The sequence below is a fragment of the Pseudorca crassidens genome, chromosome 3 (assembly GCF_039906515.1).
Source record: "Pseudorca crassidens isolate mPseCra1 chromosome 3, mPseCra1.hap1, whole genome shotgun sequence".
Classification (NCBI taxonomy): domain Eukaryota; kingdom Metazoa; phylum Chordata; class Mammalia; order Artiodactyla; family Delphinidae; genus Pseudorca; species Pseudorca crassidens.
This window is the reverse complement of record NC_090298.1, coordinates 150,129,899-150,153,994: the sequence shown is the minus strand read 5'-3', so window position 1 is coordinate 150,153,994 and position 24,096 is coordinate 150,129,899. Positions and strand designations below refer to the sequence as shown.

The 24,096-nt window shown below is 37.9% G+C and overlaps 1 protein-coding gene across 2 annotated transcripts in view; it reads left to right on the top strand.

The window, feature by feature from the left end:
• LOC137222136 (teneurin-2-like) overlaps positions 1-24,096 on the top strand; it is a 385,268-nt gene that overhangs the window by 61,236 nt on the left and 299,936 nt on the right. The window lies entirely within an intron of this gene.

The window sequence follows — 24,096 nt, the reverse complement described above, 5'->3', positions numbered from 1 at the left end:
AGTGTTCAGAGTCCTAAGAAAGCAGGGACACCAAAACGTTTCTAACAATCAGCATTAAAAGAAAACAAACTTGAACTTTGTAACCAAAGCAATCTGGAAAAACTCCATTTTAATTTCAGCATGTGCATGAAATTATGTGTTTTATGATTTAGTTTTTTTTTTTTTTAATTACAAACTCAGGAGGAAGTATCAAAATATTTTCAGGTTTTAGTGTCCTTTAGTGCCCTTTCAGCTGACCTTGTTCTGCACTGAAATGGAAGCAAAGCCCCTCTCTGAGAGTGCACATGTGTTCCAGACTGTGTGCTGGTCCAGCAGTGTCTTTGTGACCCAGAAGGTAATTAGTCTGAGCCCAGAAGGATGATTGGATTACCCTTATCTGCACGTGAGCTTGCAGCGTGACAGACTTTATTAATGGTCATAAAATTATCTGATCCCTTTTTAACACCAGCCTTAGCATTTGTCTCTCTGACCTCGTGCAGGAGTTATTCCCACAGGCTGACCAACGTGCTGGGCGAAGATGAATTCCTTTTTATTGGTTTGAAATTTATTGTCCGTTAATTTCATCGATCAAAGGGAATAAAAGATCAAAGAAAGGGTAGCCCATTACATGAAGATACAAATCATTATTACTTTCTTTAATATTTTTGACATTAACATTAATGACTATGAACTATGGCAGTGCTCCTTTGGATATAATATGCAACTTCAAATACATTTTATTTGAACACCACATTATTGCTCACCATGTTACTTAAGCAAGTTTTCTTTTAGCACAGTTTTTTTTTTCCTCATTTGCAACCAAATGGGGGGAAAAGCATCATGTTTGTATCTCTAGAGGCTGTAATCACACATCTGTGTACCTGAATCTGCTTTTGCAGCAAAATACTTAATATTTAATAGACGTGACTGAGCTGTGTTCTTTCCTCAATAGACTACACCAACTTGAAAGGCATATAAATATTCAGGATCTGTGGAATCAAAGACAAATTTGATATTTGGCGGGGGGGGGGGGAACTTAGAGCTGTGAATGATAATAGGATTGTGTACTTGATTTGAAAATGTGAGGGAAAAGATAGAAAGACGTCTTTGATGCATCTATAAAGACATACATTTCCTAGCCAAAGGACTGTTTTCCAAGACAGTTTTGTGGGGATTTTTTAGAGCTAAGTATGAAATATTCAATTATATGTGTACTTTTGAGAAGATTGTTGGGAGCAATTTGTTATTTCTTCTTATTCAATACACATCTTTGATTATTTACAACAAAGAGGATTTTTTTTTTTTTTTGGTCCTTTTTTTTTCTTTAGTTCCTTCCTTTGAATGTCTGCCTGTGTGGTCAGTTATGATCTCATACAACAAAACAGATATTTGAAAGCTGGAGAGATTTTCAAGATTATTCTATTCAGCTCACTTTACAGGTGGAATGTTTGGATGAAGCAGAGATAAAAGATTTGTCTAAGGATTCACAGCTGGCCAGTGACACTGCAGGCTCTGGAACTATACATTCTGATTTCCAATTTATTGATCTCCAAAATAAATCTCATTTGTTCTATGACTAAATTGCTTCAAAGGCATGCTGATTATTTTCAAAATAATTGAGGTTGCCTGTTTATTTGCTTAAGCTTAAAACTGAAGGTTCTTGTCCATCAAATGTCAAGTGGAGTTCAACAGTCATTTACTCAGCATCTCCTGTGTGATAGGCCCTGAGCCAGGTACTGGAAAAAGCAAAATGCTTGAAAAGGGAGCTCTTGACTTCAAAGTCTTAGTGAGGCAGACAGGCTCAGGTAAAAATCAAATTACAATATAGTGTAAAGTGTAAATGCTAGAAACTTCATGCTGTTTGTGCATGCATTCAAGGAAGGGAGGGCTTATCTTCGGGAAAGATCAAAAACTGTTTCAGGAAGAAGATAATTCTTGTCTGTGTGAGGTATTGAAGATAAAATAGGTGTTTTCCTGGCAAAATAAGGAGGGGGAGGAACTTCCCTGGTGGTGCAGTGGTTGAGAGTCCGCCTGTCGATGCAGGGGACACGGGTTCGTGCCCCGGTCTGGGAAGATCCCACGTGCTGCGGAGCGGCTGGGCCCGTGAGCCATGGCCACTGAGCCTGCGCATCCGGAGCCTGTGCTCCGCGATGGAAAGGAAGGGGGGAATTCAAGGTGGAAAAGGAAAACTGAATGTGCAAATATCCAGAGATGTGAAAAATTACAGTGTGTTCAGAACACTCAGCTGTGCAGGAGATATGGGGACAAGGGTGCACATGGTGGGAGATGGGGCTGAAGAGGAAGACAGCAGCCAGATCCCTCACAGTCTGGCTAAGGGAGTTGGCGAAGCCAGAGCCAGGTTTATGCACATGTAAAGCATCTGCATCCTTTAGGGCTGATTTGTGTTTTAGAAATACTGTTTTGAGGACGGTGAAGAGGACTGGTTAAAGGGGGCAGGGGTAGGACTGGAGACAGAGGACATAGGCCATCTCCTTGGCCCAGGAAAGAGTGACAAGGGCCTGAAGTATGACAAAGTGTGATTGTTTGTTAGAGAGGATTTGGTAGACTGAGGAATTATGAGGGAGGAAGAAAAGGCTGTCCTGGAGATTGAAGTGTCTAGTGTAACTTCCAGAGTTGTGGCGTCTGTTTTTGACGTGTGATATAAAGTGACTTTGAGGTAACGAAGAGGGGTAAGAACACAGTGAACTCAGTTTTGAATATGTTGAGTTTGAGGTCACATCATTCATCCATGTGGTCATTGTGCCTAATACTCAGTAGGATGTACAGTTCTGGTTTTCGGATGAGAAATCCAGGTCGGTGGTATAGGTGAAGGGATCACCAGTGTGTACAAGTCACTTAAGCTTGTGAGAGATTGTGAGCATCCCGAGAGTGCATAGAGAGGTAGCAGAAAAGGACACAGATGGAACTCTCAGTGGCACCAATATTTCTGAGACATTTAAATGAAGAGCCACTGGTGTAGAAGCTGGCTAAGAGATGGAGAGCCGGCAGACTGAGATTTTAGAAAATAAGGGCAGAATGTTTCAGTGAACCAGAAGCCTAAGGTCATGGTAAGATGTGTGCTGAAAAGTGTCCACTTGACTTGTCCACTAGTGGAATACTAGTGACTTCAGCAGAGGCAGTTCCGGGCATGGTGGGGCAGAGATCTATTCCAGAGGCAAGAGAGGATATGGGCAAAACCAAGTACAGTTGACCCTGGAAACAATGATGAGGTTGGGGATGCCAAAACCCTCACAATTAAAAATCAGAATATCACTTTAGAGTTGGCCTTCCAAACCCACAGTGCTGCATCCTGGTATTCATCCAACTGCAAATCGTGTAATACAGTAGTATTTATTGAAAAAATATCTGTTTATAAGTGGACCCACCCATGCCATTCACACCCATGTTGTTCCAGGGTCAACCGTACAGACAGTGACAAAGTGGTGATGGTCAGAGAAAGTCCAGGAGTCAAGGAGTAGAATTGGGGTGGACAGATTGGAGCAGTTTTAGAGACTGATGGGGAAGAAGACTCTAGAATGGGAGAGACTGGACATAGAGGTGAGGGGGCCAATTAAAGGAGAATGTTACTGGATAATGTGGTCCCAGCACAGAGGGAAAGTCGCCTTTGACAAGGAGGAGGGAGAGTTCACACTCTGAAATTACAGAGTAGGAGAGTGTGAGGTAGAATTGCTTGAGGGAGAAGACATGACGTGGAGAACCCTCCCAAACTGCATTATTTGGAATATAAATCCTGACTTACTGGCTGTGTGTCCTTTGCAAGTTTTATTATCTCTCTTTTCTTCAGTTTTGTCATCTGTAAAATCGTGACACTAATTATCTAAACCTTATTGAGTTATGTGGATTAAATGAGATAAAGCCTATACAATTCTCAGTTCACTACCTAACACAATGTAAGTGCTTGAAAATGGTGGCTCTGATGAAGGGCCAGCTGAAGAGCTTTCATCCCTACATCCTTCCTGACTTTTTTTATTCCCTTCTGCAGAGGTAGCTTCTCTCCATTCCCTTTTCCTTCCTCCACCTTACAGCCCTACCCTGGCATCTTCCTCGTCCAATACAGAGGTCACTCTTTAGAGTTGGAAGTCAATTTATTATGAATGGCCTCTTGTTCTTCTGTATTTAAGATTGTACATGGTTCAAAGGGAAAGCACAACTAGTCTATCATTATCAAGCTGTCTCTTTTTTCCTAGTTCATTCACTCAGCTTGTTTGCAGGAAGCAACTGTAAGCCAGGCAGAGTATGTATCACAGTGTAAAGACAGACCTGCCCATTTCAGCGGAGCAAAGAGAATTGCTGGAGGCAATTCTCCAGAATCTGGAGGCAAAACAATAGTCATTTGCCCAGACACTGAGCTCTGGACACAAGGAGTTCAGTCTGCACGTTCCAACACTGACGGTTGCTTGGGTCTTCATTTGTACCTTGAGGAGAATGAGTGATGGCAGAGGGATGAGTGGAGAGAGTAACCTATACTCATCTTCTCTGATCAGTTTCTCTTAGACTGAAAGATCAGTTGTCTTCAACATGATGCTCAACGACATTTCTTAGTCCCTGTCTCAAAATTTGTCAAAGTTCCTTAAGACATCCCAATATAGCCACTTACTTGTGAGCACACAGAGCAAAAAGGTAAGTAATCAAGAACTCACTGGAAAAAAAAGGCAAAAGGGTCTCCTTCCAAATCATAGTCACGTTGAGAATAACCATGTGTGAACCCCCGTCACTTGTCTCCCTGCCCAGTCTCCTATACACACGAACACTCCAAGAGGTATAATGAGAATTTTTCCCCAAATATTTTGTTTATTTCCATGGTGAAAAAGAATCGTGTGATTGATTAGTCCATTGAAAACCCATTAAAGATCTACTTGCCTTGATTAAATAGCACCATTTTAAAGGTTAATCAGTGTCATTTTTTTAATATTTAAAACTGAAAGGTACAGTGCTTCTTATGTACTGAAAATTACCACCAAAAAATGGAATGAGAGCAGTCGTTGAAATGCATACTGACTAAAAGTGTGGAATAAATAGTGCGAACCATTTCTTGGTCAGAGCCTATGGGTCAGTACACTACTAATAATACACATTTTTCCCACTTCTAGTAACTCCAAGGTCAGTATGAGTGTCCTTATTTATAGTTTTCTCCATGCATCTCTATACTAAGCAGGCTGAAGAATTTCCCCTTTTTCTCTGTCCTTTGATTTCCAACAAACTGTGTCGGTAGATCTCTTGCCACCAACGTGGAAAACTGTGTCCTAGACTAATGGAGAAATACTCTGTTTTTCTTTATGTAGCTTTTTATTACAATTTGCTTTACTCTCATGTATTTTCTCAATTTTTATATTATATTTAATATCTAAATATCCTTCTCATATGTAGGGTTGAATCATCACAGATAAAAGCCATCTTTGACCTTCCTCCCACATCTGGTCCCCTCCCAGATTCTCTAATCAGCTTGACATAGGTAATCATTCTATTTTTTTTAACATCAAAACATCATTCTGTAGGTGTTCATCTATACCTGGCATATTTCAGCCTGTGTTATGTCCAAGAGATAGCTTATTTTGCTTTCTTAATTCATCTTGTGAGACTTACAAAAAAAATGTTCAAATGAGTTTTGGAGCTATTGAAAAGGAGAAACCCTTCACATGTAAATCAATTATGAGTAGGTATTAGAAGGTAAATCCTGTAACTATTTAAGTAAGCTTCTTGACTTTATTAGGTGATAAGAGAGAGGCTAGTTTGTATTATCTCTTGAGATCTTGACAATCTCCCATCCTGAGATTCTGTTTTGAAGACTTTTCCCCATTTGTCGATATAGAGTGTGGTTTCCTTGCTGATGACTCTCATCATAGTAAGTCTTTAGTTGTGAGAACTAAGTGGTGATGTTCCTTATGTGATTGCCTGGTGTTTGCTTTTCAGTGAATTCCTGCATCAGGGAACAAGCATCCTCTTTTAATATGATGCAAGCACACTAGTGTTGGTTAACTTATCTGTGCTTCATCGCTAGAGAGAGAAAGAAGAAAGACCCTATAGCAAAAGCCTGTACACAGCATGCTCTTTTTTGTGTAAAACATATTGAAGAAGCAATACCACTTTGATAGTGCTATGCTCAGTGGCTTTGCCACAGATAGAAGAATTCAATAAGAAAAAAAAAAATCTAGATGAATTTAATCTGCATTCATGAATAATTATTTGGCTATGATTTCCTTATTTACCAAGTAATTATGGTTTTAAAATCTGTTTGGGTTAGCATTTAGCATTTCTCCATCCAAGGGAATCATAACATTGATGGAATATCTATCAGCCCATTCTTATGAGCTAAAGTAATTTAAAAAATTCTTTATTATTCTCTGTATGATAGTAACCTATAATAAATTTGGAATGAGTTGCTCAAATATTGACTATCAAAGCAATGTACTTCTGCTTCACTGAATAAAGGTGGGGGGGAAGAATTTGAAGGGCTTTAGGCTTTAATGACACTCATGATTTCAGAATCACCCATACACTGGAAAAGAAATGAATGAGGTTTAGTCACACCACACATACACAGGACCAACCACAAAATTATATGCAATGTGATGCCAATATTCATCAGACATACAGAAATGAAGTTAGAATCTGAACTTCAGAAGCGTGAAATTTTAGGGCTGTTATATGATAAGTTATGATTCAGTACTTTCTTTTGATTAAGTTAAATCAGGAAATTCACCCTTTTAAAAATGTGCCCCATCTCATTACTCTATATAAATGAGCAGCCATTATAAAATTATTGCTGCTGCTAAACAAAAACACCTATTTGGGTTATTTTCTATTTTGAGTTACTTTCTAAATTAGGTATAATACTACAAGAAATTAAAAAAAAAATCTTCCAACAACGTGAGGGCATTGGGCAAGAATATGTCTCAGGTCTGACTGCTACCACTGTATAGTAATTCTAAGATAGCTATCATGCCAACAAATATTCTTTGATTTGTTTCCCTTTGAAAATGTTATTTGTAGCTATTTAAAATTTGTAAGTGAGGATGATGGAGCAGAGATAGGGGTTCTCAGCAGGTACTGGGAGAACAGTGTACTTTTTTTTTATAAGAACCACAATGTTGAAACTATGTAATTACATAGTAACTGTTGACCTTGTAATTACACTGTAAGTACCTGTAGTGACAAGATAAATGCATGGTTATTTCAGTCTTTTAAGCTATAGGGCTATCATGCGACCCTAACAATGTAAGCTACATAGTAATTTATTTGTAGAGTAAATAGTGCTTACCCACAAGTAATAACCACACATGTGCAGTGCTTGCTACACAGAGCCATAGAAACGTGGTAAATCCGTGCCCTCTAGGTACTTTTATTAAAATGATACACAAGCCACATGCATGTATATCACTAGGATTACTTAATTTTTTTGTGGACCATTTGGAGGTCTTCATCACTACCTTTTTTCCTAAAATGTCCTTGTCTCTACATAAATAGAGTGAGCTCTTTTTGTTGATAATTCTTTTTTTTTTTTTGTTACAATAGCATGTAATTATATGGTTTGTTGACCGGGAGTCCTCTTACTTTTACAAGTTTCCTTCACTTAAAGTAAAGGCACTTTCACAAAAAAATGCACATGCATCAAACAATGTTTTAACAAGTTTCAAGTGATCATCTTTATATGACTGTGCAGTAGAAATAGTAGTTGTGAAGAATTTTCTAAATCATACATGCTTTTGTAATGTAAACAATAATCGTTTGTGCTACAGTTTATTGAATGCATATTAAGCCCTAGGACATCATGAGAATTTTGCCATGCCTAACCAAGTTCGGATTTCAACATACTGAACGTTTTTTGGCAATTTGATAAGAACTAAGAAGATAGATGACTTCTTTTTCAGTTATTTATTCATTCAAAATATTTGTTTTCAGTCTCTCCATTGTACCGGATACTGTGCTATGTAGTCTTTAGAGACTAAGTATAATGTGAGAGAAAATTGAACCACTTATTTCAAATCTATTGTATAAAAATTATAGTGAGCGTAAAATACAATGGGAATCAGTGGACGTTATCCAGTCATAAGGGCAAAGGAGGGCTTGTGATGGAGGAGGAGAGTGTTCCGGCTGAGGGGACAGCATGGTACAAATACCCAGAGACCAAGGAGGAATGACAGGGGCAATTAGAAGCCTCTGTGTCTGGGACTTGGCGTTTGAGAGTCTGAGCTTGTGGAGGAAAGACCCCAAAAGACAGGCTCTGTTCCTCGAACAACCTTGTAGTGGGGAGTCGGGATTTCCTCATGGGGTCAGAGAACGTTAAAGAAGGTAAACAGAAGAATGTAAAGAGAATATAACACCTAGAACATCAGAGGCCCCTCCCCTATTCTGTCTGCATAGTTCTTCACTCTGGAGTGTTTAGTGTCACCACCCTTAGTGAATATTATACATTTGTCCAGGTCCAATGTAAATGCAAGGTGGGTCGACTGATGGCACTGGAAGTACCAGTCTGGAACTATTAACTGGCCAAGGTCTAGTCAAGATGATTATAATTGGATTCTGAATTTGATGTATGGTACACTAGTGTTTATAAGTTCTGTAGGTGGGAGTTTGTCAGCCTGAAGGTGGTTTCAGCTCATGAGACATACTTCAGTCTTCCCTTGTCTAAAACATTGAATCATTCAATAAATAAGCCACTGGCATTTTTTCCCCTGTGGCCTCTCTGTTGATCCTCTAACCAACACTCAGTTTTCACATGGCATATTTGTTCCTTTTTTTGACAAGGGTTTGTGAGTGAACCTCCCTAGGAGAGACTATATATGTGAACCACTCCGAAGGGCTTATGGAAAGCTAAATTGGGACTGTTTTTCTTAGCACATCAGTGTATGATCATGAGAAAAGGAAAAAAAAAAAAAAAGCAAAAGGCAAACTTTTGTTTGGATTCAAATGTCATCTTTGCCTGTGCCGCATTTATTTTTACTTCCTCTCTGACAAGGAATGTTAACTTTCCAGGAAAACTCAACTTCTCTAAGAGAACAGCCAACACAAACAATTTTTGTTAAGGTGTGGTTTTCCTTGAGGCTGTGATTTTATCATTTGGAGCCAATGGTGGGTTGGAAAAAAAGAAAGCTTGGAGTGTACATTTCCTTTACTGGGCCATCAGCTGGAATCATGCTTTGGATATTGTGACTCTAGTTTTCCAGTCCTTTGCCTCTCAGGAGACCCTGATGTGAAACAAAATGGAAAACTCTATTCACATTTTCTTTGGGTCAGATCTCCAGGGGACCTGAGGAAGGTGAAAGAAACTTCTGCTTGCTCATGACATACTCTAGACAGACATGTTCCCTGAACATATTTGCATGGTCAGCTTTTGATATTGGGGCAAGGTGGATTTTCTGAAATGAAAGCAGCATTTTCCTTTCTTAAAAGGCAAAAAAAAAAAAAAACCACTCTATTTGCGTAGGATGTTCTCAGAACAGTTTTTTATATAAAATATTCAGCTATACAAAGATCTGAATTCCCTAATTTTTGCCCATGTCTCTTCTGTATTGCAGATCAAAGATAATATATATTTATTTCTATTTTTTCAATTCATTTAAAGCTTAAGTAGATTTCTCTATTCCTTCTATGTGTTAAGAGAGACCCATATTCACTTGCAGGATTTTCTTGGTGCTTTTGAATTTGAATGAATATCTTCTGCTTATAATATTTATATGTTTTAATATAAATTTGTAGCATAAACAATTGGCAGGTAAAGCCATTCATGTCCTCCTTTTATTATGACAAAAGATTAAGCTCATTTATATATGGTGTTTCGCATTTTAACCCCATCTTACTAGTTCTTTTATAATCATAAACTGTATCAATGATTGTTATTTAGAAAATAAGTAGAGTAGAAAGGGTGGAGAATAGCTAAAGAATATAATCTCACTAATATTTATAATTATGTGACATCTTGAATTCTACCTAATACTTGAGCTTTACTTTTTCCTTGAACTTTTACTATTAATGATATTCAGGCTGAAAAAAAAAAAAAAAAAGGTTGAAATGCCAACATCATATTGGAAGACAAATTTACATTTCATTCCCAACACTGTAATTTAATAAAAGTTTTATGATGCTATGGGTACTTAATTATGCTTGAAGCAGAGCTGAAATTTAACTTTGTTCCACATACAGAGAGGATTTGGTGGTGCTTTATTTTAAAAATATCCTTTGAAAGAGCGTTGTACTATGTGATACACCAAATAGGCTGCTTTTAAAAGACACTTTGGAAAATAATGAATTACTTAAATTGTATTTCATTTCTGTTACAGAGAATAAACTCTTATAATTCACTTAAGGTGATTTAATATATGAGGTTACTGGATTATCATGCCTTAAAATATTCATTCCTCTTAGAACTGCAACTCTGTTGATGTTACTATGATATAGAATGTGTATGCAGCTTTTACAATTGTAAGCCAAGACATGAGTTTTCTGACTTTTTTTTAAGTAAACATTATTTAATTCTTGGGGGCACCCTTGGATATAGGTTTTATCCCTCCTTCCCGAGATAGGTTTTATCCCTCCTTCCCTCTTCTAATATCTAATCAACAATCCTATTGATTAGATCCTTTTGAAACTCAGTGAGAATCATATTATCCTCTTCTGCTTAAAATTGTTCAAAGCCTTCTTCCCCATTGTTGACAAAATCTAGTCCAAACTGCCACTTACAGTTCTCCAGTCTGGCTTCTCCCTACTTTTATTTGCATCCCTCATATCCCGGCAAAACTCCAGTCCTCAGAACAGGACCCTCTCTGCACTCCTGTTGCTTCATACTGTTCCCTCTGGTAGGATTCTTTCGCTCTTCCCATTTCCACCTGGTGACTTTTCTCATCTTTTCAGACTTGGCCCATATGCTGCTTCTTTCTCAGACAGAAGTTTTTTTTCCAACTTTGGCTTCCTGAACTGTAGTCTTTATTTTCCTTTACATTTAGACTTACAAAAGAATTTTTTTCTTATACATATGACATCTCCGTGTTAACTTCCAAGATCCTTGTCAGAAGACTGTACATCTCGCTCACGCCCTGAAGCACTTGTACAGTGTCTTCTATGTAGTAGCTACTTCATCGTTGTTTGTGGAATGAATAAATTCAATTTTGGAGCAGATGTTTGTAGGTGTTAAAAGTGACTGAGTGGCCACACCTCTTTTCCTTTGAATAAATTTTACTTAAGGTCTCCATTTAAACTGATTATAATGTCAAAACTACCACTATAAACTATTACCCTTATCTATGCATGAAGTCTTCCACCATTAGGAATTCCTGATTGGTTACAAGTGTCAATTTTTCCATTCACTTTACAACAGAGTATCTTTTATGTTGACCACCTCATCATTTCGTAGGGTTGCATGACCAACATAGGTATTCCCAGGCATAGCTATTTTGAGAGTGAGGGATTTTTTTAATTAATAAACTTTATTTTTAAGAGCAATTTTAGGTTCACAACAAAATTGAAAGAGTTTCCATAAATCCCTTGTCCTTATGCACACACAGTCCCCTTCTCTATCAACTTACCACACCTGAATGGTGTATTTTTTACAATCCATGAACCTAAATTGACATTTCATTACCACTCAAAGTCCATAGTTTACATTAGGGTTCACTTTGGTATTAGACTTTCTGTGCATTTCCACAAATGTATAATGACATGTACCCACCACTATTATATCATATAGAATAGTTTCACTGCCTTAAAACTACTCTATGTTCTGCCTATTCATCTTTTTCTCCTAACTGCCAGCAACCACTAATGTTTTTACTGTCTCCATAATTTTGCCTTTTCCAGAATGCCTTATAGTTGGAATCATACAGTGTGAAGCTTTTTCAGATTGGCTTCTTTCACTTAGTAATATGGATATAACAATCCTCCATTTCTTTTCATGGCTTGATAGCTCATATGTTTTTAGTGCTGAGTAAAATTTCATCATTAGGATGTACCACAGTTTATCCACTCACCTACTGAAGAACAGCTTGTTTGCTTCCAAGTTTTGGCAATTATAAATAAAGCAGATACAAACATTCATGTGCAGGTTTCTGTGTGGATATAAGTTTTTGGTTCATTGGGGTAGATACCATGGAGTGTGAATGTCAGATATTATGGTAAGCATGTATTTAGTTTTGTAAGAAACTGACAAAATGTCTTCCAAAGTGGTTGTATTGCATTCATGCCAGCAAATGAATTACATTTCCTGTTGCTCCACATTCTCACCAGCATTTGATATTGTCAGTGTTTTGGATTCGGGCCATTCTAGTAGGTGCATAGTGGTATTGTTTTCATTTGCAATTCCCTAATGACATGTGATATGGAATATCTTTTCATATGCTTACTTGCTATCTGTATATAGTCTTTGGTGACGTATCTGTTCAGGCCTTTTGCCCTTTTTTAAAAACATATTTGTTATTCTTGTTATTGTTGAGTTTTAAGACTTTGTATATTTTGAATAACAGCCTTTTATCAGATGTGTCTTTTGCAAATACCTTCTCTCAGTCTGTGACTTGTCTTATCATTCTCTTCACATTTCTTTCACAGAGCAGGAGTTTTTAATTTTTTTCTTTTTTTTTTTTTTTTTTTTTGTGGTACACAGGCCTTTCACTGTTGTGGCCTCTCCCGTTGTGGAGCACAGGCTCCAGACGTGCAGGCTCAGCGGCCATGGCTCACGGGCCCAGCCGCTCCGTGGCATGTGGGATCTTCCCGGACTGGGGCACGAACCCGTGTCCCCTGCATCGGCAGGCGGACTCTCAACCACTGCGCCACCAGGGAAGCCCAGGAGTTTTTAATTTTAATGAAGTCCAGCTTATCATTTATTTCTTTCATGGATCATGCCTTTGGTGTTGTATCTAAAAATTCACACCCATATCCAAGGTCATCTAGGTTTACTCTATGTTACCTTCTAGGAACTTTATAGTTTTATGTTTACCTTTAGGTCTGTGTTAATTTTGAGTTAATCTTCGAAGGGAGTAAGATCTGAGTCTAGATGTATTTTTGCATGTCATGTCCAGTTGTTCTAGCACCAGTTGTTGAAGAGACTATCTTTGCTCCATTATTATCCCTTCATAAATAGTGTGAGTACTTTATAACAAAATATCCCTAATTCCTCCCTCCAGTTTCTTATATCATTGCTATTATTCATTTCACTTATATATAGCTTACCTAAGGATCTAGAATTCTAGATTGGTAGGGTTTTTTCCTCTCAAAACATTGAGTGTTTCACTCCCTTATCTTCATGCTTGCATGATTTCTGCAGAGAAGTTGGATGTAATTCTTATTTTGCTCCTCTGTAGGTAAAGTGTTTTTTTTTTTCCTCTAGCTTCTTTCAAGATTTTTTCTTTAGCTTTGATTTTCTGAAGTTTGAACATTATCTAATTTTAGTTTTTTAGGCATTTATTCTGTTTGCTGTTCTCTAATTTTCCTGGATCTGTGGTTTGGTATCAACACTAATTTTGGGGAAATTCTCAGTTATTGTTGCTTCAAGTATTGCTTTTGTTGCCTTCTCTCTTCTTTTTCTGTTACTCCCATTATACATGTTACACGTTTTGTAGTTGTCCCACAGTTCTTGTATATTTTGTCCTTTATTTTTTTCCCAGTCATTTTTCTCTTTGTTTTCAGTTTGGAAGTTTCCACTGTCATATCCTCTAGTTTAGAGATTCTCTCCTCTATCTTATCCGGTCTACTAATAGGCCTATCAAAGGCATTCTTTATTTATGTTAGTGATTTTGACTTATTTCTTTTTGATTCTTTCTTAGAATTTCCATTTCTCTACTTACATTATCCTATTCTTGTATGCTGTCCACATTTTCCATTAGAACCCTCAGCCTATTAATCATAGTTTAAAAAAATTATAGTCTAATAATTCTAATATTCCTGCTATTCCTGACTCTGGTTCTGTTGCTTGTTAAGTCCTTTCAGACTATGCTTCCTGCCTTTTAGTATGCCTTATACTTGTTGTTGTTGTTGTTGTTGCTGTTGAAAGGCAGACATGCAGTACTGGATAGAAGTAATTGTGTTAAATAGGTCTTTAGTAGTGTGGTAGTAAGGTATGGGGGGAGGGTAAGTGTTCTGTAGTTCTATGATTAGGTCTCAGTAAACTTGGATTGTGAACCTTACCAGTGCTTCTCAGTGTTCCTCTGAGTAGGTGGGACAGGATGAATGGAGAGGACTGAAGTTGTGTATTTCCCTTCCCTCACATGAAAACCTGAGAAGGTTGGATTTAGGTATCTCCCTTCCCCTACATGAAAGACTATATAGAACTGGAATTAGACATTTCCCTTCCCACAGATGGGTTAGTGTCTGATGAATCCCTGCCAGCTTAAACTCTGGTAATATAGTTTCTCCTGAGGTCAGGCCTTGTCTAGAAGTATAGAATGTTCTTGTTAAGAAGTATAGAATGTTCTAGTATAGAACATAGCATATGTTCTAGCATATTTCAAAATGATTTCTTTTCCTCTCCCTTGCCAAAAGCACAAGGGAATTTTTCTCTGATATTCACTGTGAGAACCTGATAGAGCTTCTGGAGGTAAAACTCACAAAAGTCTGGGAGACTCACTATGACTGGGGTGCCCCTGGAGTTTTTAACTCTCAGACTTGTCCAAATTGAACCTCCAGCAATTTGTTAATTATAGTTCAGATTTTCTTATCCTGCCACTGGTTCCCATGGAGGTTTCTGATTGTGGGTTTCTGCTCTGGTAATTTGTGATTCTCTGTATCTGCCTATCTCTCCAATTTTTAAGGGCAGCCTTTGACCTCACTTCTCTGTCATATCAAACCAGAGTTGTGACTTTTCGGTACTTATTAGAACAGAGTGGCAACTTCTAATCATCTCACACGCCAGATAGGAACTAGAATTTGAGAGTTAGTTTTTACTTTTTGTTGACTCTTTCACTGTTTGAGTCTCTACCTCTGAAAAGGATAGCAACATTTTGGTTAAAATACTTTATCTTCAGAATTTCACAAGACTTCCCAGTCATCACAAGAATTTTAAACCATGGATTAATAAAAACAACACAGTAAATAAAGATAAAGATAAGAAGTAGAAGAATTTAGATTACAGTAATCATTTGAGCTCCCTATTTGAGTCATGTGATAATTTCTTTTAGATAAACATGGGGATATTGACATTGAGATGTATCTGTAGATAGATTATAAGGTATCGGCTATTTGAGAGTACAGACTTGGATATATAATAGGCATTCTACAAATGTATTCTACAAATACTTGTTGACTCATCAACTGATTGACTGATATAATCTATACTAAATGTCAATCTGAGATAGTTATTGCAGTGGTGCAATACATGATGACTTTTATGAACTCTGAAAATTAAAATGTGTCAAAAGTAACAAAGCTCTAAATAGCTATTGTTATTAGGTGTGTTTTTTCCCTTAAAAAGAACAGAATTTTGCATTTTGCTTCCTAAAACATTTAAAACTATGTAGTCCTACAGTTCTCAAACTGGGCTGAGGCAACTGTGTGAACCTTAGCCAACTCACTTGGAACCTATGAGATATTTAAAATATTTAAACACAGCAACATCTGTCTAAACCACTTTTGTTAAGTTGTTTGGGCCTAATTGCTTAATAACTGGAACTGTTATGTAATTCTTTGCCCTGGGGTATCATGAAAATATTACTGAGACACTAAGGGTACCATGAACTAAGAAAGTTTGGGGATCTCTGATAAAACCCATCATAAAAATATGAGTATATGGTGGAGGTGGGGACAAAGAATAAAATACGAGTATATGGTATACATCAGAAAAGTTAAGATTGAAATTGACTCATCATTACTAAAGCATATAAAGTGATGTGAAAATAAATGTACGAACCTCACTTTAGTAGAGTAATACTGGATAATTTGGAGTATAAGTAGCAATTCCAGATAAGTTGGTTTCAGAAGGTACAATTTGTGTCAGCTCTTTAGAATTCATAGTACAGTTGACCCTTGAACAATGAGAAGATTAGGGTCAGCAACCCTCCGCACAGTGGAAAATATGTATATAACTTTACATGTCTGTGGCCCTGCAAATCTGTGGTTGCACACCTGCTGATTCAACCAACTGCAAATTGTTTAGCACTGTAGTATGTATTATTGGAAAAAATCAGCATATAAGTGGAGCCACGCAGTTCAAACCCATGTTGTTCAAGTGTCAACTGTACATTGGCCAATAGAGAGGATATTAACAGGGGTTATTATGTTCCCACATACCCATATAAATCTATTTATTTCATTACATAGCTAATGCCAATTACAACAATACTGGATTATATCTGACAGTTTTCTTGCCGAATGTTTCTACTGCTGTGGGGACAAGACTGAATGAAAGATCCTACTTTGTGGTGGGTTTTCTAAACAGTGTCCATATACACGAACATGCATACATATATCACACCCCAAGGGAATTCATAATTAAAGGCAAACACCAGTCACACATGAGATTTGATAATCATTGAATGGTAGTTAAGGATAGTTAATGCTTCAAGTTATTTTTTTTCTTCAATACAAAATTGTTATATCTTTGTCAGATCTTTAGAAGTATTCAAAAATACGTTACATACTAAAATTTTTATTATACACACCTTTGTCCTGATTTTAATTTAGAATTATTTTTTAAAATTAATTAATTTGTTTATTTAGTTTTGGGTGCGTTGGGTCTTCATTGCCGCATGCGGGCTTTCTCTAGTTGCAGCGAGCAGGGGCTACTCTTCGTTGCAGTGTGCGGGCTTCTCATTGCGGTGGCTTCTCTTGTCGCGGACCATGGGCTCTAGGGCACGCAGCCTTCAGTAGTTGTGGCACACAGGCTCAGCAGTTATGGCTCGTGGGCTCTAGAGCGCAGGCTCAGTAGTTGTGGTGCACGGGCTTAGTTGCTCTGCAACATGTGGGATCTTCCCGGACCAAGGCTCGAACCCGTGTCCCTTGTGTTGGCAGGTGGATTCTTAACCCCTGAGCCACCAGGGAAGCCCTAGAATTCTTTTATTCCTTTGTCTTGGAATGAGAGTGTCAACCAGTGTCGCCCCCACCCCCCAAAAAATGAGTTCAGAAGGAAATATGTCAATTGACATACCAATATGAGCTACATATATAATTTAAAATTTTACAGTACCCACACTAAAACCAAGTAAAAAATTAATTTTAGTAATGTATTTTATGAAACATATCTAAAATATTATCAACATGTAACAAATAAAAATTATTCAGAAGATATTTCATATCTGTTTTCTTATTGAGTCTTTAAAATCTAGTGTGTATTTTTTACATTCAGTGCACCTCATTTTGGACTAGCCACATTTTGAATGCTTAGTGACTACCTTATTGTACAGTACAGGTACAGACTATAGTAGAATCACCTGTTGTTGCTTATTAAAAATTCAGATTCCTGAATCTTCCCTGACACTTGCTGAATCAGAATCTCTGAGGAAGAGTCTAGTGATCAGAAATTTTTAAAAAACTCCAGCTGATTCTTCTGCATGTTAACATTTAAGAACCATTTTACTTCTAAGAATGGTGAATGATTAATCTCTTCCCACCTCCTCTCTATCTGTCTCTCTCTCACACACACACACACACACACACACACGCACACGCACATGCACATGCACACACACACAGTTAATCTTGGTTAATTACTATCTTCCTGGTAAAAGGAGTAAATTCTCTTTCTTTTGTCACCCCTTCCATAAGTATATGGTGCTGAAAAACATGTGTGTTTTCCACAATGATAAGAAAAGACAAGTAGGGCTTCCCTAGTGGTGCAGTGGTTAAGAATCCGCCTGCCAGTGCAGGGACACAGGATCGAGCCCTGGTCCGGGAAGATCCCACATGCCGCAGAGCAACTAAGCCCATGCACCACAAATACTGAGCCTGCGCTCTAGAGCCCGCGAGCCACAACTGCTGAGGCTGCATGCCACAACTACTGAAGCCCGCACGCCTAGAGCCCGCGCTGCGCCACAAGAGAAGCCACTGCAATGGGAAGCCCACGCACCGCAATGAAGAGTAGCCCCCTCTCACCACAACTAGAAAAAACCCACGAGCAGCAGTGAAGAGCCAACGCAGCCAAAAATAAAATAAATTAATTTTAAAAATGACAAGTAATATGACACTTTATAAATAAGAGGAATGCTAACAAATATTAATATCTTAAGTCAGCCTGAATAATTTAATAATTTATGAGTCCATTTTATATTTTCAAAATGTAAATCATACATTTTTTGTTATAAGAATACATGACAGTCATTAGATAACTTCATTGGACTGCTTTTATATTTTAACTCCAAAGAATTCAGTTATGAGAGAATAGGTATCATAGCACAGTGCTGGCTAAGAACCTGGGATGTGAGATCAGATAGATCTAGGTCCAAGGTCCAGCTCTGTGGTGTGTCCTTGGACAATATGTTTAATATTTCTGTGCTTAGGTGTTCTTGTTTGTAAAATGGGAATGATGAGTGTTCTGATAGCATAGGTATGATCATAACAATGAATGGGATAAAATGAAATAAGGCTCAGTACTTAATATGGTGTGGTTCTTGTATGGTTAGCACACCATCTTTTCGTGCCAGTCAACGAGAAAATAAACCCTAAAGTTCCTTATGCACATACTTATTTGTTTGAACTATATTTGTTGGCAGAACTAATTCACCTGTTTATATTGAAAGAGTTCAAATTTTGAGAATGTCTGCTAGGCAAGAGCAACATTTTGGCCATGCATAGCTGCCACTGATCCTGAAGTTGAGCAATTCTGTTCTAGTTAATTGGTGGCTACTCAAAGGGATTTACAGTGAACACAGATAATTTAACAGGCACAAGTTATTAGATTCCTCCCTTTTTTCGAGTTAAAGCATTTTCAGTCAGTTTTATACTTAAGGGTTGAGAAAACTTTACTCACTATTTCCTGAATGAGTTTGGGACACTCAGGGAATTGGTAAGGGTGGCTTACCAATCCCCAGAAGTGACAAATGGCAGTGAAAGTGAAAGAAAAGAGTTAAAAATATTAATATCTCAAAAGGATCATTCAAGCCCTTTTCTAGAGGCAGGTAACTTTTTACACACCTCCTATTAGTGAAGCAAGTACAAACTGAATTCTTGCGTTAAATGTGTTTACTTTTGCCCTGAAATATAGTAATACAGAGAGTGTGTTTCAGTTAAAAGGAACCCTGGAGCAAAAATGTGTTACACTCAGGGGTAGAAGCAGAGTGTATCATTATCTCATAGGTACAGCAGTCAAGATAATGAACAGCTAAGAAGACTGGACAATGGTAGGTGAAGGATGGCTTGTCATGGAACTGTCGATAGAATCTGAGCTCCCTTTCTTTAGAAAGTGCCATCCAATTGCAGGGATGTGCTGAGCAGCTGGAGGAAAAAATAAAATAAAAGTAGCCTGATAGTACTTAGTAATTTTAAGCCTGATTTAATATTTTGACATTATTACCAAAAGCCTTAAGTCAGTGATTTCAGTGTTTAATTCCTCTTATTCTATGAGTTGATGGTCTGGGTTTATCAAGTTTATCAAGACTATTGCCTTGACCTTGAAACAGAAATTCCTCAAGGATTCTTCCTTTGAGGTTTTTTTTTTTGTTCTTGTTGTTCTTTAGTATGGAGTGGAAGATTTGAATAAGGTTTGGAATTCTGTCCCTGGTGAGGGGCATTAGGATACTTTATGAGTTATAATGAGAGATGGGCTGAAGATGTATTGGGTTGGCATAAACATGGATTGCTACTGAACTGAGTCCAAGAGTAAGCATCCTCATTGGATAAAAGCTAGATAACATATGGGCCAAAAGAATCAGGTTGGATTTCAAATGAAAAATTTGCTAATGCTATAAATCCAAGAAGGTATGTTATAGAAAAAAAATCTATGTCTGGTGATAGATGGGATCAAGGAACAGTAAATATAAATATTTTTGGTTTATTTATTCATTCATTCAACCTCTATTGGATACCCACTTCATGCCAGGTGTTGTTCTAGGTGTTCTAGGTCCTGGTACAGGGGAATAACAGGCAAATCCTCTGCTCCCATGTAGGGAGACGGATAAGAGGTGGATAAACAAATGAACACAGTGATTTCACATCGCAATAAATGAGATGAGGAAAATAGAACAGAGCATTATGGGAGAGCAACTGGGGGTCCAGGACAGCTGCTCAGTAACAATCTCTCTGGAGAGAGTATTTTCAGTCAAGAGGGAGAGGAAGCTAGAAGAAGGGAGATCTAAATGCATTCGAGTCTAAATAGAGGAAGGATGCAGGAATAAGCTGCCGTGTTTCTGGCTTCCTCTTTAGTGCTTAAATTCAACCTTCTTCACCTAAACAATCAGAGCCCTACCTAGGCATAGCTGTTAAGGTCTTTTTGGTAAGTCTAGTGGTTTCTTCCTTCCCAAATCTTCTAGAAATGTCCAAATAGACAGACACATTATAAATTGCTGGAAAGTTGCTCAGGGCTTTTTCACTCACTTTAGTTCTTGTATAAGAATCTTTCTACCCTCGTAATACTAGACAGTCTTCTGCCTCTTCCTAGAGCCACCCATTGAGCCACCCAAAAAAAGAATCTTGTGTCTTACAGATTCTATGTATACCAAGCACCCAGTGCCAGGTACACAGTAGATACTATATAAATATCTTCTGCATAAAAGAAGAATGGGCAAGAAAGTCTCAAAAAGTCAAGCTGTTAGTTCCTGAATATACTTCCAGGAGTTGTCAAGCTCAAGGTCTAGGATCGATTTCAAAAGAGCAAGGAAATTTTAAAATTCCTGGGTCTTACCTTTAGAGACTCTTATTCGGTGGATCTGGAGTGATACCTGTGCATCTGATTTTTTTTTTCTTTTTCTTTTTTTTTTTCCAAGTTCTCCAGTTGAATTCTTATCAGTAAGCAGTTTCGTGAGTGCTATCAGACTTAGGGAGGGAGACTGGGGAGAAACAAAGATTTACTCTTTCCAGGCTTCCTGGACTTTTGTTGTTGTTTTAGTAAGTGGTGTATTTGAATTGGAGCCAACGATCAAGATTGTTCTTATTGTGTTTAAGAATATAGCAGATAAAGGTAAATTTTGTTGTTGAAATTCAAAATTCAGAAAGCAAATGGGGCAAGATACAGGTCTTCTCTTTTGAAATATGCTCAAAGTCTGCCTGTCTGTACCAGCCCCCAACCCTACAGTGAAATCAGTTCTTTTAATAGGCAGAAAGTTACACAAATAAAACCGTATTCAGTTGTTTCGATATTCACATACTGAAAGCTTTGGATAGTTAGGACTTTAGATTAGAATTCAACTTTTCCCCCTATTAAGTGCCAGCCAGGCGAGTTGCATTAATGACTGTGGTTATGTTTGAATGTAAATGGGGGACATCTGGCGATATCAGGAGATCAAACGCTGGGAGTCTGCATGATGATTCTCATCTGTTTGTCACCCAGCAGGTGTAATGGATGGCAGGCATGTGGGCTCTTTGCCCAAGTTAATGTACAGACCTAATCTATCGAGGAGGGAAGTTTTCCTTTGCCATTTTAAAGTGTCACAGCTCAAGATGGGTGTATGGGGAGGGTGTTGGGGGGGAGGCAGGGTGGATATTTCCTATTGCACCCATTTCTTTAGTAAAATTGCCGCTTTCTAGCCTACAGGCATTTCCCTTGTCCCGTTTCAACAAACTTCCACAGCCCAATTTGTTATTCAAAAATTTATGGAAAATGTATGTTAAAGTGAAAAGGGTATATTGTACAGAAGAGGGAAGCAGCTTGTAAGCATATCATTATGTGTGAGCGATGGGGCCCGCAGATGGTACTTCTCCTCAGAAACGAGAGTGGTGCCAAAAGCTGAACTCTAAACACGTTTAAATCACATATCTTTCCTTAAAAATGGAGTATTTTGGAAGGAAAAGCAGATGTATTTAAGTACACAAGTGGTATTCTTTTGTTCCTCATATAATAGAGCCCTTTACAAAAGTCGTTGCCTTCTAAGTGTGCAGTAAGCCTTTGATTCCTCAAATTCGCCAGAGGATTTAGTGGCAGTGCATGGCTCAGTTCTTAATAGGATTAACCACTGAGGTAGTACCTCACTAGGAGAACGACTCTTCAAGTCTCCTTACAGCTACTGAAAATTAAAGGATTTGTTTTGATGACTGTGTTCAACGCTAGCAGCAAACCTTTGTTTTGTACATTAGAAATAGTAACAAAAAATTATCATGACATATGGGCTTCTTATTTTAATTGAAAATAAATTTAGTTCTTAGACTGTGCCAATCTTAAATTAAGGGGAGGGTAGCCAAAGAGACGAAGGCATTTATTTGCTACTTAATATGATTTTCTGGGAATATATATATATATATATATATTTTTTTTTTAATCAGTTTTTGTTTTTTAATTAATTTATTAATCAATTAATTTTAAAGGAGATGTTGGGGGTAGGAGTTTATTAATTTATTTATTTTTGCTGTGTTGGGTCTTCGTTTCTATGCGAGGGCTTTCTCTAGTTGTGGCAAGCGGGGGCCACTCTTCATCGCGGTGCATGGGCCTCTCACTATCGTGGCCTCTCTTATTGCAGAGCACAGGCTCCAGACACGCAGGCTCAGTAGTTGTGGCTCACGGGCCTAGTTGCTCCGCGGCATGTGGGATCCTCCCATACCAGGACTCGAACCCGTGTCCCCTGCATTAGCAGGCAGATTCTCAACCACTGCGCCACCAGGGAAGCCCAATTTATTTATTTTCTTTAAAAAAAATTTTTTTTTTTGGCTGCGTTGGGTCTCTGTTGCTGCGTGCAGACTTTCTCAAGTTGTGGCGAGCAGGAGCTGCTCTTTGTTGTGGTGTGCGGGCTTCCTATTGTGGTGGCTTCTCTTGCCGCGGAGCACGGGCTGTAGGTGCGAGGGCTTCAGGAGTTGTGGCACGCCAGCTCAGTAGTTGTGTTTCGCAGGCTCTAGAAAGCAGGCTCAGTAGTTGTGGTGCACAGGCTTAGTTCCTCCGTGCATGTGGGATCTTCCCGAACCAGAGCTTGAACATGTGTCCCCTGCTTTAGCAGGTGGACTCTTAACCACTGCACCACCAGGGCAGCCCTATAATTTTTAATACAGTAATCCTGCTGATTTCTTGTTTGGGGTGTGTTTATATTTATTCTTCTCAGAGAATTTATATTTTAAAGGGTACAGTTCATGTTAGTGAGATGAATATGGTAAATAACCAGTTCATTTTTATCTCTTCTTCTGGAAGAATGGCATATTCTTTCCACTAGCACCTTATATAATGAGTGTTTTAGCTCTGAAATTAATGGTGACTGGGTATCCTTAATTCTTATTGATGCCATTAGATCTGACAGCAATGTGATTATAATAGGCATTATTTGTATTAAAAATTTTAGAACATAACATTTTAATATTCTCACAGCTTCATCTGTTTAGTGATTGTACTTTTAGAAAATATAAAAGTATAATTATATCTATATGAGAGTTCGGATATGGGATTTTTAATTTTCAAAATATTGCGAACACGTTGTTTCCAAATTTCTCTATCTCCTTTTTCCTCTCTTATTCTGAAATAGTGAACATAGAGTAAATCTCTTCCAATTGTAGAGGCCTATAATGAGTTGATGTGTATGTGTGTGTGAGAGAAAATACGTGTATGTGTTTGTTTGTACCCATGTATGAGTAGTGTGCCTGAAGGGGAGAAACGTGAATTTTTTTTTTAAATGCAATTTCATCATTTTCATCTAACTAAAAGTAAAACATAGTGATGGCTGATAAAATGTTGGTAAATAGAAGTCCACTGGCAGCTATTCTTAATGCAAAAATATGAATCAATTATGATTTTTAGTAAACTGATCATTTCAAACTGAGTGCAGTTAAAGCAAATTTAAAGGAGCTTCAGAAGTTTTTGTTCACAGACTGGCTAGCTGTATTGATTGTGTTAATTTTTGTGAAAAAGTTTGTACTCTCTCTTTACTGTCAAAAATTATCATAGACCAACCCTGGTCAGTGTTCATGTATTTGGAAACGAAACTCCTTAAGCTTTTTTCTTTGGCTTCTTTTGTAGCTTTATAGCATTTGGTGGAATGCTGTGCCTATTTGTATTCTACAGTTATTCTGTATTCCAGGTCAGGCTCTCACCAAGGATGACTGTGTGTTGATGTAAAG